Consider the following 10,037-nt stretch of genomic DNA (forward strand, 5'->3'; position numbering starts at 1 on the left):
GTGGAGGAGGACCCCACCAACTTAAACTACTAATTTTTATTTAAGTCAAACATTGCAAAGTTTATTATGTCATCTGCCACCTGTTCATGAAGAGGAATTTCTCTCCATACCATCAGTTGGACAGAATTATGTAATAAGGTAAATAATATGGTGAGTTCCCGTAAGTTTGAGACAAAATAAGATTTCTGTTACATTTATGTTTTTATTCTCTCTAGGAATAGCAGAAAAGACTGATGCTGATATTAGAATGGTAGATGCTATGCATCCAAGCAAAATTCTGGACAAATAATAACTAGGACTAATGTAGTACTTAGCGGACTAAGCACATTTACAAATATCACTCAGTTGATATTCACTCCCTTGTCAGAAAGTAGATGGAGCAGATATCCCCATTTTGGTGAACTAAAAATATTGGAGAGATTTATACACATTCATTAGAAATTAAATGAAAGATTTGGAACTTGAAACCAGTTTTCTGACCATAGATCTTATTCTTTTTCCAGTATTTCACATTGCATCAGGAAGGAATAGAAACCTACATGGACAGACAATGCAGAAGGAGAATCTCTGTCCCCTGGGTAGGCTGAGCTGTTTTCGCTCAGAACAGTTCCAGTGGTGTGTGCCCTAATAGGGATAGTGAGGAAAGCTGAAGAAAGGGTGTCTCCTCCGAAGAAATGTAAAGTACTAAAGCCCCTATAAAAATTAATTTAAAGAACAACTTGTGTCTCCTTGAAAATAATTTTATATTTCGGTTGTTAATTAAACATTGAGTTATCTATTTAACAAATGATTGAATTAAAACTTGCATTAAAACAATAAACAAAATATTTTCTTTAAAGTTCTGTTTGTGGCCGGGCGCGGTGGCTCAAGCCTGTAATCCCAGCACTTTGGGAGGCCGAGACGGGCGGATCATAAGATCAGGAGATCGAGACCATCCTGGCTAACACAGTGAAACCCCGTCTCTACTAAAAAATACAAAAAACTAGCCGGGCGAGGTGGCGGGCGCCTGTAGTCCCAGCTACTCGGGAGGCTGAGGCAGGAGAATGGCATAAACCCAAGAGGCAGAGCTTGCAGTGAGCTGAGATCCGGCCACTGCATTCCAGCCTGGGCGGCAGAGTGAGACTCCGTCTCAAAAAAATAATAATAATAAAGTTCTATTTGTGTTCTCTTTATATAAAACTTAAAAGGTCATATTAATCATAGTTTGCTCAAGGAAATGGGAATACAAAAAAAATTCATTGCCAGAAATACTTAGTATTTGCTATAGACACTGGAGATACTATAAAGAATGACATGATGTCCTTCAAGAGGGGCTCAGTCTTCAAGGAGATAAAGACATGTGATTTGTAAATTATGGTATGATTTAAATGGCATGAGAAGATAACAATAGATGTATGGAGGACAGAGAGAGTAGCAGTAGCTGGAAGTATCAAGGATGGCTTTGCAACAGGGATACCATCTCCTTGGATTTTAAAGAAAGAATAGAAGAATAGGATATTCACCAGAAGGCCGTGGTCATTCCAGTGAAGAAACAATGGGGCATGGAACAGATTGTTTATTTCTCCTGAAGCTTTATATTATAGTAATAAATCTTTGCATGGCGTAGGAGTAAGATGGTTAGGCTAAGCACTAGTACATCTGATTTCTAGTCCAAACTGCTTGTGATTTGGAGTCACTGGAAAAATAACTCCATCTCTGTGGGGCTCAATGTGGAGTAGATTCCTTCTTAGGTTTCTTTCATGTCTGATGCATCCACGTTAATGAATAAACCCTGGTATTTAAGAACATAGACTCTAGAGTTAAAACAGTATCTATGTGTGAATTCTTCTGATCAGTTTATTATCACTTTAACTTAGGGAAGTTCCTTAACCTATCTGAACTTTTTGGCCTCATTGGTAATAAGAACATAATACAGACCTGAGAGAGTAATTGTAAGGATTATATAAGATAAGGTGGTCAGACACGGTGGCTCACGCCTGTAATTCCAGCACTTTGGGAGGCCGAGGTGGGCGGATCACCTGAGGTCAGGAGTTTGAGACCAGCTGACCAACATATAGTGAAACCCCAACTCTACTGAAAAATATAAAAATTAGCTAAGTGTGGTGGTGCACGCCCGTAGTCCCAGCAACTCAAGAAGCTGAGGCATGAGCATTGCTTGAACCCAGGAGGTGGAAGTTGCAGTGAGCTAAGATTGCGCCATTGTACTCCAGCCTGGGCGACAGAGCAAGACTCCATTTCTCAAAAAAAAAGATCATGTGTAAAGTGAAAGATCCTGACTCATATTTGTTGGAATCATTACACTTTTAACATTTAGGAAAGAACTGGGATACTTTGGGGGCAGTTAATGAACAGTTAAATTGAGAATACTGGAATAAATTTTTGGGCTTCATAAAATATGTACTCATTGGTTCTACCCAAGTCACAGATAAAATAGCCGTAAGATACTAATAAAGATACAATGGAGCCAGTCTCTTGGTCATCTCTGGCAGGTGAGTTCTGTTAAACTACAGAACACATAAGACCAAGGTTGTGGATTTGATCTCCGTTAGGATACTTAAGTTTACACTGTTGCAGGTTTTCAACTATTGTCTGCTACATGCCCTTGATCCATTGGGTGATGAAATAAACTACATCAACTCAAACCTATCTCAAATCCCAAATCTTTTCCTTCTTCCAGATCCGAAATCACTTGATTCAGGTCTCTCCTGGCTGTACTACCTAAATTTTCACCCCCCCCTTTGGATATCTTTTTCTTACTTTGTTTTTTTACTTCTTCACACTTATCACTTTCTATTCTACTATCTAATTTACTGAGTTATCACTTTGTCTGTTTCTCCCACTAGAATGTAAGCTCCCTGAAGGCAAGCAGTCATTTCTGTTACTGCTAATATATCCCTAGTGCTTTGATTAGTCACTGACACATCACAGACATGTTGAATAAAGATAAGTCACTTGAAAATGGATGTGAGTCAAGAACCTGCCAAAACTTTCATCAAGAAGCAGGAAAGAGGTTACTTTATAAGAAGAAACAAAAGCCTACAAAAAGTAAATGTCATCTGAGTAACAGAAGCAAGCCTTTCAGCTGTGAGATGTTATTTTTCAAAGTTGAAGAGGTCTACAAAATCCTGTTTCACACCAGTCAGAGAAGTTGTTTTTGTAAAGGCACATTTGCAGAGAATAGCAGCAAGCTTTAAAAATGAGAGGATCAGCCGGGCGCGGTGGCTCACGCCTGTAATCCCGCACTACGGGAGGCTGAGACGGGAGGATCACGAGGTCAGCAGATCAAGACCATCCTGGCTAACACGGTGTAACCCCGTCTCTATTAAAAATACCAAAAAATTAGCTGGGCGTGGTGGCGGGCGCCTGTAGTCCCAGCTACCTGGAAGGCTGAGGCAGGAGAATGGCGTGAACCTGGCAGGCGGAGCTTGCAGTGAGCCGAGATTGCGCCACTGGACTCCAGCCTGGGCGTCAGAGTGAGCCTCGGTCTGAAAAAAATAAATAAAATAAAATAAAATAAAATAAAATAATTAGAGGATCACTGGAGAAAAAAATCAATGTCAAGACTCATTATTCCTGAAATCGATTAATTTGCCTGAACTAGTGGAAATTGCTGAAGTCAAAAAATAAAACAACCTAAGTAGAATTGATATGGTAGATCATCGTATAACAAAGCCAGTAATTAGAAAACTTACAGATAGATAACTGAAGTTTTCTAGACTCTGACATAGAGCAGCAGGCAGCATGGAGGCGCTAAACATCTGTGTTTTTTCAACTGGCTGGGAAATTATGGTTTTCTGACATTAATAGCATCAGGCCACCTTAGGAAGGATGGTTCTAGCTCTGTCATTCAACAGCTGGATGACCCTATGCGAATTATCAAGGTTCTCTGAGTCTAGTTTTTTCTCTGTAAAATGGAAAAGTAAAGTTCCTACTTTACAGAGAGATTTCATGGGAAAAATGAGACAGTATCTGTGTGTATTTTCAGCCCACAGTACTAACATTTATTAAGTACCCTAAAAATATGCTACAAATAATGGTATACATAGAATAACATTTAAAATTTTCCTGTTTCAGAGAAACACACATGAAAGAAAAATTCATAAGATTGGTAATGATTTCAATGATATTATGTACAATGTATATTTGTTATTTAACTGACCAAAAGTGGTTTTAGGCTGGGCATTGTGGCTGAATGCTGTAATCCCAGCCCTTTGAGAGGTTTTGAGAGGTCAGAGGGTCACTCGAGTCCAGGAGTTTGAGGCCGCAGGGAGCTATGATTACGCCACTGCACTCCAGCTTGGGCAACAGAGCAAGACCCTAATTATTTAAAAGGGTTAGAAAGGAGGAAAGAACGGAAGAAAAAGAAAGAAAGAAAAAGCAAAGAAAGAGAAAGAACCAAGTAAAAATCTCTGCAATTTTTTGAGAAAGGGCGATATGGTCAAAAGGAATGCCTCTCTTTTTGTTGTGTACTTTCCTTCCTTCTATCAGACCAAGGACCCTCACACTACCCTTCCAAAGGCCTGGAAGGCCTCATTAAAATGAGTGGGTGTATCTTTTTAAAATTTTTGAGAAAATTCAATGGGTGAATAAAAAAGAAAAAGGATGACTATCACTTAATCCCTCAACTATAAAATGAAATTTTACACATTCCAGGACACACGAGAACAGGAAATGTCATGTCTCTAGTAATGTATTCCGTATTAGAGAGATGGCTTATGACTCATATTTTATGACACAGAGGAAGAGAATTTAAATAATTTGGTACATTGATAGAATCATAAGATAGAATTTGTTAATATAGAGGGTGTAATAATTTTCTGTTTTAATTAAATTTGTGTAAATTTTAGTAAATAGAGTCAATGTATACATGAGTCTGTGTTTTCACATGATTAAAATGGGACCTATTAAATATTGAGAGGGCTTAGGTTGGTGAAGGATAATTCTTGGAAGAAATGAACAATTAAAAAAGAAAAAATAGGCTGGGTGGTGTGACTCACACTGTAGTCCCAGTACTTTGGGAGACCAAGATAGGAGGATTGCCTGAAGCCAGGAGTTCAAGACCAGCCTGGGCAACATGTGACCTTGTCTCTACCAAAAACTAAAAAATTAGTCAAGCATGGTGGTCTGTGCTTGTAATTCCAGCTACTCAGGAGGCTGTGATGAGGGGATCCCTTCAGTCCAGGAGTTCAAAGTTATAGTGAGCTATAATTATGCCACTGCACTCTGACCTCGGTGACAGAGTGAAACCCTGTCTCAAAACCAAGGAAAGAAAGAAAAAATAGAACGAACTTTACCTCCGTTTTCTATGTGGGAACAAGAGTAAAACTACTGTGAATTATATTTTTGAGAGCCTTTGATTAAATCAAGTTTTAAAATTATTTTTGCAATTAGTCAAATGTATTGCAAAATATAAGATATTTTCTCTTGGTGTGGAGCAGGGAGAGCCAAAATTGTTTGTAAACCACCATACTAGGGAATTGTAGTTAAGTGGTGTCAATCTTAATTCTGGAAACTAGAGTAATCTCTCAGCATATCTGATGGTCTGTGACACTACAATAGAGGTACAGAGTGAAGCAGAAACACTGTATTTAAAGAAACGGTATTTTAATGAGTTCTAATCAGCTTTAGGGCACCTTACTCATGTCCCTTAATTGAAAATCATTGATTCAGGAACTTCCACTTTATAATGGAATCCAGCTATGAACCTCTGGTTAATCTTCCCCAATTTCTCACTAAAATACCTACAGAGGCAAAAATACATGAAACCACAGAAGAACCTATACTTAAGCCTTGCAAATAGCCTACCAGCATCTATAAGGAATTAAGGGGAAGCAAACTGAACCAGGTCAATAAAAACATCTATGCCAAGTAAGAGTATTAAAACTATTTAGAAAATAGTTGCAATGTAATACTTGTAATTGTAATGGTTATAATAGTTGTAATCAATTCCCCTCTGCCATACACACTTAAACATCCCAAATCTGTTACTGCCGGAAAATGGTCCCTCTGTGGTATGGGTGCTGCTTTTCAAACATTCAGGTTATTTTTGTACTTCCTTTCATAAATGAAGATATGTATTTGTGGCACCTAGAAAACTTGCATTTAAGGAGGGAATAAAGACTGATAGCATCTTAGGAGATTTAGTTTCTTCAATTAAATCTCTAATGTACTCTATGAATGATATTTGGGAATTCAGTCTTACACATGCAGACTATTCTAGCTTAAAATAATGAGAATCAAGAAGCAAGACTCAGAAGAGGAAATTAGCTGACAGCTATGCCTGTCATCCTGTCCCCAGCTGTTAAACTGAAAAGAGAATTTGCCCATTATGCATGGTGGGGAGAGAACAGTGATAGAGGCAATCAATACATTTGCTTCTCTTTATTGATAAATAAGCAAGCTGCAAAAAAAAAATCCACTGCTTTTTAGGGTGGGGCAAGATTGGCATGACCATATGTCCTGGTTGATCTTTGAAAGTCTCAGTTCACAATTGTTCTAATGTCTCATCTGTTTTTCAATTTATCCTGGACCTTTTTCATGTTTATTGAAGTATTAATATAGATAGTAATATAGTAGGCCTGCAATTTGTGCTTTTATCTTTTGCTATGGTCTTGTCTTCTAAAGTGAAAGATTATGCTGTGAAGAAAGTTCTCACTTTAACCCATGAGTATATACATTTTCCAAATTCAGTGTAACTAACATCTTCCTCTTAAAGAGTATGTAGGGTATTCCCTGATAAAATACATGAGGCTGGATTAGAGGAGCTAAGGACCACTAATTTCTCTGGTCTGGGTGGTGGTGGGAGAAGAATTAAACATGTTGACCTTGTTGGCTACTTGGTGCATCAGGCAGCTGGGACATGATGATTGCTCTTTATTTATTTTTTTTTATGTGATCATTTGCTAATCTTTTTATTCTCTGGTGGCCCAGAATTTATTAAATTTTAGTAAGTATTCTGTCTGAACTTGAAAAGAATATAACTTCTGTTATTATGGGATACAGTAATATGTCCATGATACCAAATTTTAAATTTTGTTATTTAGATCTTCTATGCTTACACCCTACCGGGTTTTTGTCTTTTTGTTAGATCAACTATTAAGAGAGTATGTGAATTTGTCTCTTTTTTCCATTTATTTCAGTAATTTTTTGGTGTTGTGTATCTTGTTTGTTTTAATTTGTAATTTTTAAATTTTTTTATTTCCATAGGTTTTGGGAACAGGTGGCATTTGGTTACATGAGTAAGTTCTTTAGTGGTGATTTGTGAGATTTTGGTGCACCCATCACCTGAGCAGTACACACTGAACCCAATTTGTAGTCTTTTATCCCTCAACCCCTTCCCACCCTTTCCCCTTGAGTCCCCAAAATCCATTGTATCAATCTTATACTTTTGCATCTTCATAGCTTAGTTCCCACTTATGAGTGTGAACATACAATGTTTGGTTTTCCATTCCTGAGATACCTCACTTAGAATAATAGTCTCAAATTTCATGCAGGTTGCTGCAAATGCCATTAATTCTTTTCTTTATATGGCTGAGTAGTATTCCATTGTATATATGTACATACCACAGACTTTTTATCCACTTGTTGATTGATGGGCATTTGAGCTGATTCTATACTTTTGCGGTTGCAAATTGTACTGCTGTAAACATGTGAGTGCAAGTATCTTTTTTTTTGTATAATGACCTCTTTCTCCTCTGGGTAGATACTTTTTTTTTTCCTCTGGGTAGTGGGATTGCTGGATCAAATGTTAATTCTACTTTTAGTTCTTTAAGGAATCTCCACACTGTTTTCTACAGTGGTTGTACTAATTTGCATTCCCACCAGCAGTGTAGAAATGTTCCCTATTCACTGCATCCATGCCAATATCTATTATATTTTGGTTTTTTGATTATGGCCATTCTTGTGGGAGTAAGGTGGTATCACATTGTAGTTTTGATTTCCTTTTCCCTGATCATTAGTGATGTTGAGCATTTTAAAATATGTTTGTTGGCCTTTTTTGTATCTTCTTTTGAGAATTGCCTATTTATGTCTTTAGCCCACTTTTTGATGGGATTGTTTTTTGTTGCTAATTTGTTTGAGTTCCTTGTAGATTCTAAATATTAGTCCATTGTTGGATGTAGAGATTGTGAAGATTTTCTCACACTCTGTGGGTTGTCTGTTTACTCTGCTGACTGTTCCTTTTGCCTTGCAGAAGCTCTTTAGTTTAATTAAGTCCTACCCATTTTTGTTTTTGTTGCGTCTGCTTTTTGATTGTTGGCCATGAAGTCTTTGCCTAAGTCAATGTCTAGAAGGGTTTTTCTGATGTTATCTCCTAGAATTTTTATAGTTTCAGGTCTTAGATTTAAGTCCTTGATCCATCTTGAATTGATTTTTGTATAAGGTGAAAGATGGGGATCCAGTTTCATTCTCTTACATGTGACTTACCATTTATCCCAACACCACGTGTTGAATAGGGTGTCCTTACTCCACTTTATGCTTTTGTTTGCCTTGTCAAAAATCAGTTGGCTGTAAGTATTTGGGTTTATTTGTGGGTTCTCTATTCTGTTCCATCGGTCTATGTGCCTATTTTTGTACCAGTACCGTGCAGTTTTGGTGACTATGGCCTTATAGTATAGTTTGAAATCATGTAATGCCTCCAGATTTGCTCTTTTTGGTTAGTCTTGCTTTGGCTATGCAGGTTCTTTTATGGTTCCATGTGAATTTTGGGGTTGTTTTTCCTAGTTCTGTGATAAATGATGGTGGTATTTTTATGGGAATTACACTGAATTTGTAGATTGCTTTTGTCAGTATGGTCATTTTCACAATATTGATTCTACCCATCCATGAGCATGGAGTGTGTTTCCATATGTTTGTGTCATCTATGATTTCTTTCAGCAATGTTTTGTAGTTTTTCTTGTAGAGGTCTTTCTAATCAAGAGGTCTTTCACCTCCTTGATTAGGTATATTCCTAAGTATTTCATTTTTTTTTTTTTGCAACTATTGTAAAAAGGTTGAATTTTTTATTTGATTCTTGGCTTGCTTGCTGTTAGTGTGTAGCAGAGCTACTGATTTATGTATATTAATTTCGTATCCTGAAACTTTGCTGAATTCATTTATCAGTTCTAAGAGCTTTTTGGAGGAGTCTTTAGGGCTTTCTAGGTAAACAATCATATCCTCAGCGAACAGTGACAGTTTGACTTCCTCTTTACTGATTTTGATGCCCTTTATTCTTTCTCTTTGCTGATTGCTCTGGCTAGGACTTCCAGTACTATGTTGAATAGAAGTGGTGAGGGTGGGCATCCTTGTCTTTTTCCATTCCTCAGAGGGAATGCTTTCAACATTTCCCCATTCAGTATTATGTTAGTTGTGAGTTTGTCATAGATAGCTTTTATTACATTGAGGTATGTCCCTTGTATGCCAATTTTGGTGAGGATTTTAATCATGAAGAGATGCTAGATTTTGTCAAATGCTTTTTCTGCATCTATTGAGATGATCATGTGATTTTTGTTTTTAATTCTATTTTTGTGGTGTATTACATTTATTGGCTTGCATATGTTGAACAATCCCTGCATCCCTGGTATGAAACTCACTTCATCGTGGTGGATTACCTTTTCATATGTTGTTGGATTTGGTTAGGTAGTATTTTGTTAAGGACTTTTGCATCTGTGTTCATCAGAGATATTGTTCTGTAGTTTTCTTTTTTTGTTATGTCCTTCTTGGTTTTGGTATTAGGGTGATACTGGCTTCATAGAATGATTTAGGGAGAATTCCCCTTCTCTATCTTGTGGCATAGTGTCAATAGGATTGGTACCAATTCTTCTTTGAATGTCTGATCGAATTCAGTTATTGAATCCATCTGGTCCTGGACTTTTTTTGTTGGTAATTCTTTTTATTACAATTCCAATCTCACTGCTTTTTATTGGTCTGTTCAGGGTTTCTAATTCTTCCTCATTGAAGCCAGGAGGGATATATTTTTCCAGGAATTTATCCATCTCCTCTAGGTTTTCTAGTTCATGCACATAAAGGTGTTCACAGTAGCCTTGAATGATCTTTTGTAT

The sequence above is a fragment of the Macaca nemestrina genome, chromosome 8, assembly GCF_043159975.1.
Source record: "Macaca nemestrina isolate mMacNem1 chromosome 8, mMacNem.hap1, whole genome shotgun sequence".
Lineage (NCBI taxonomy): Eukaryota > Metazoa > Chordata > Mammalia > Primates > Cercopithecidae > Macaca > Macaca nemestrina.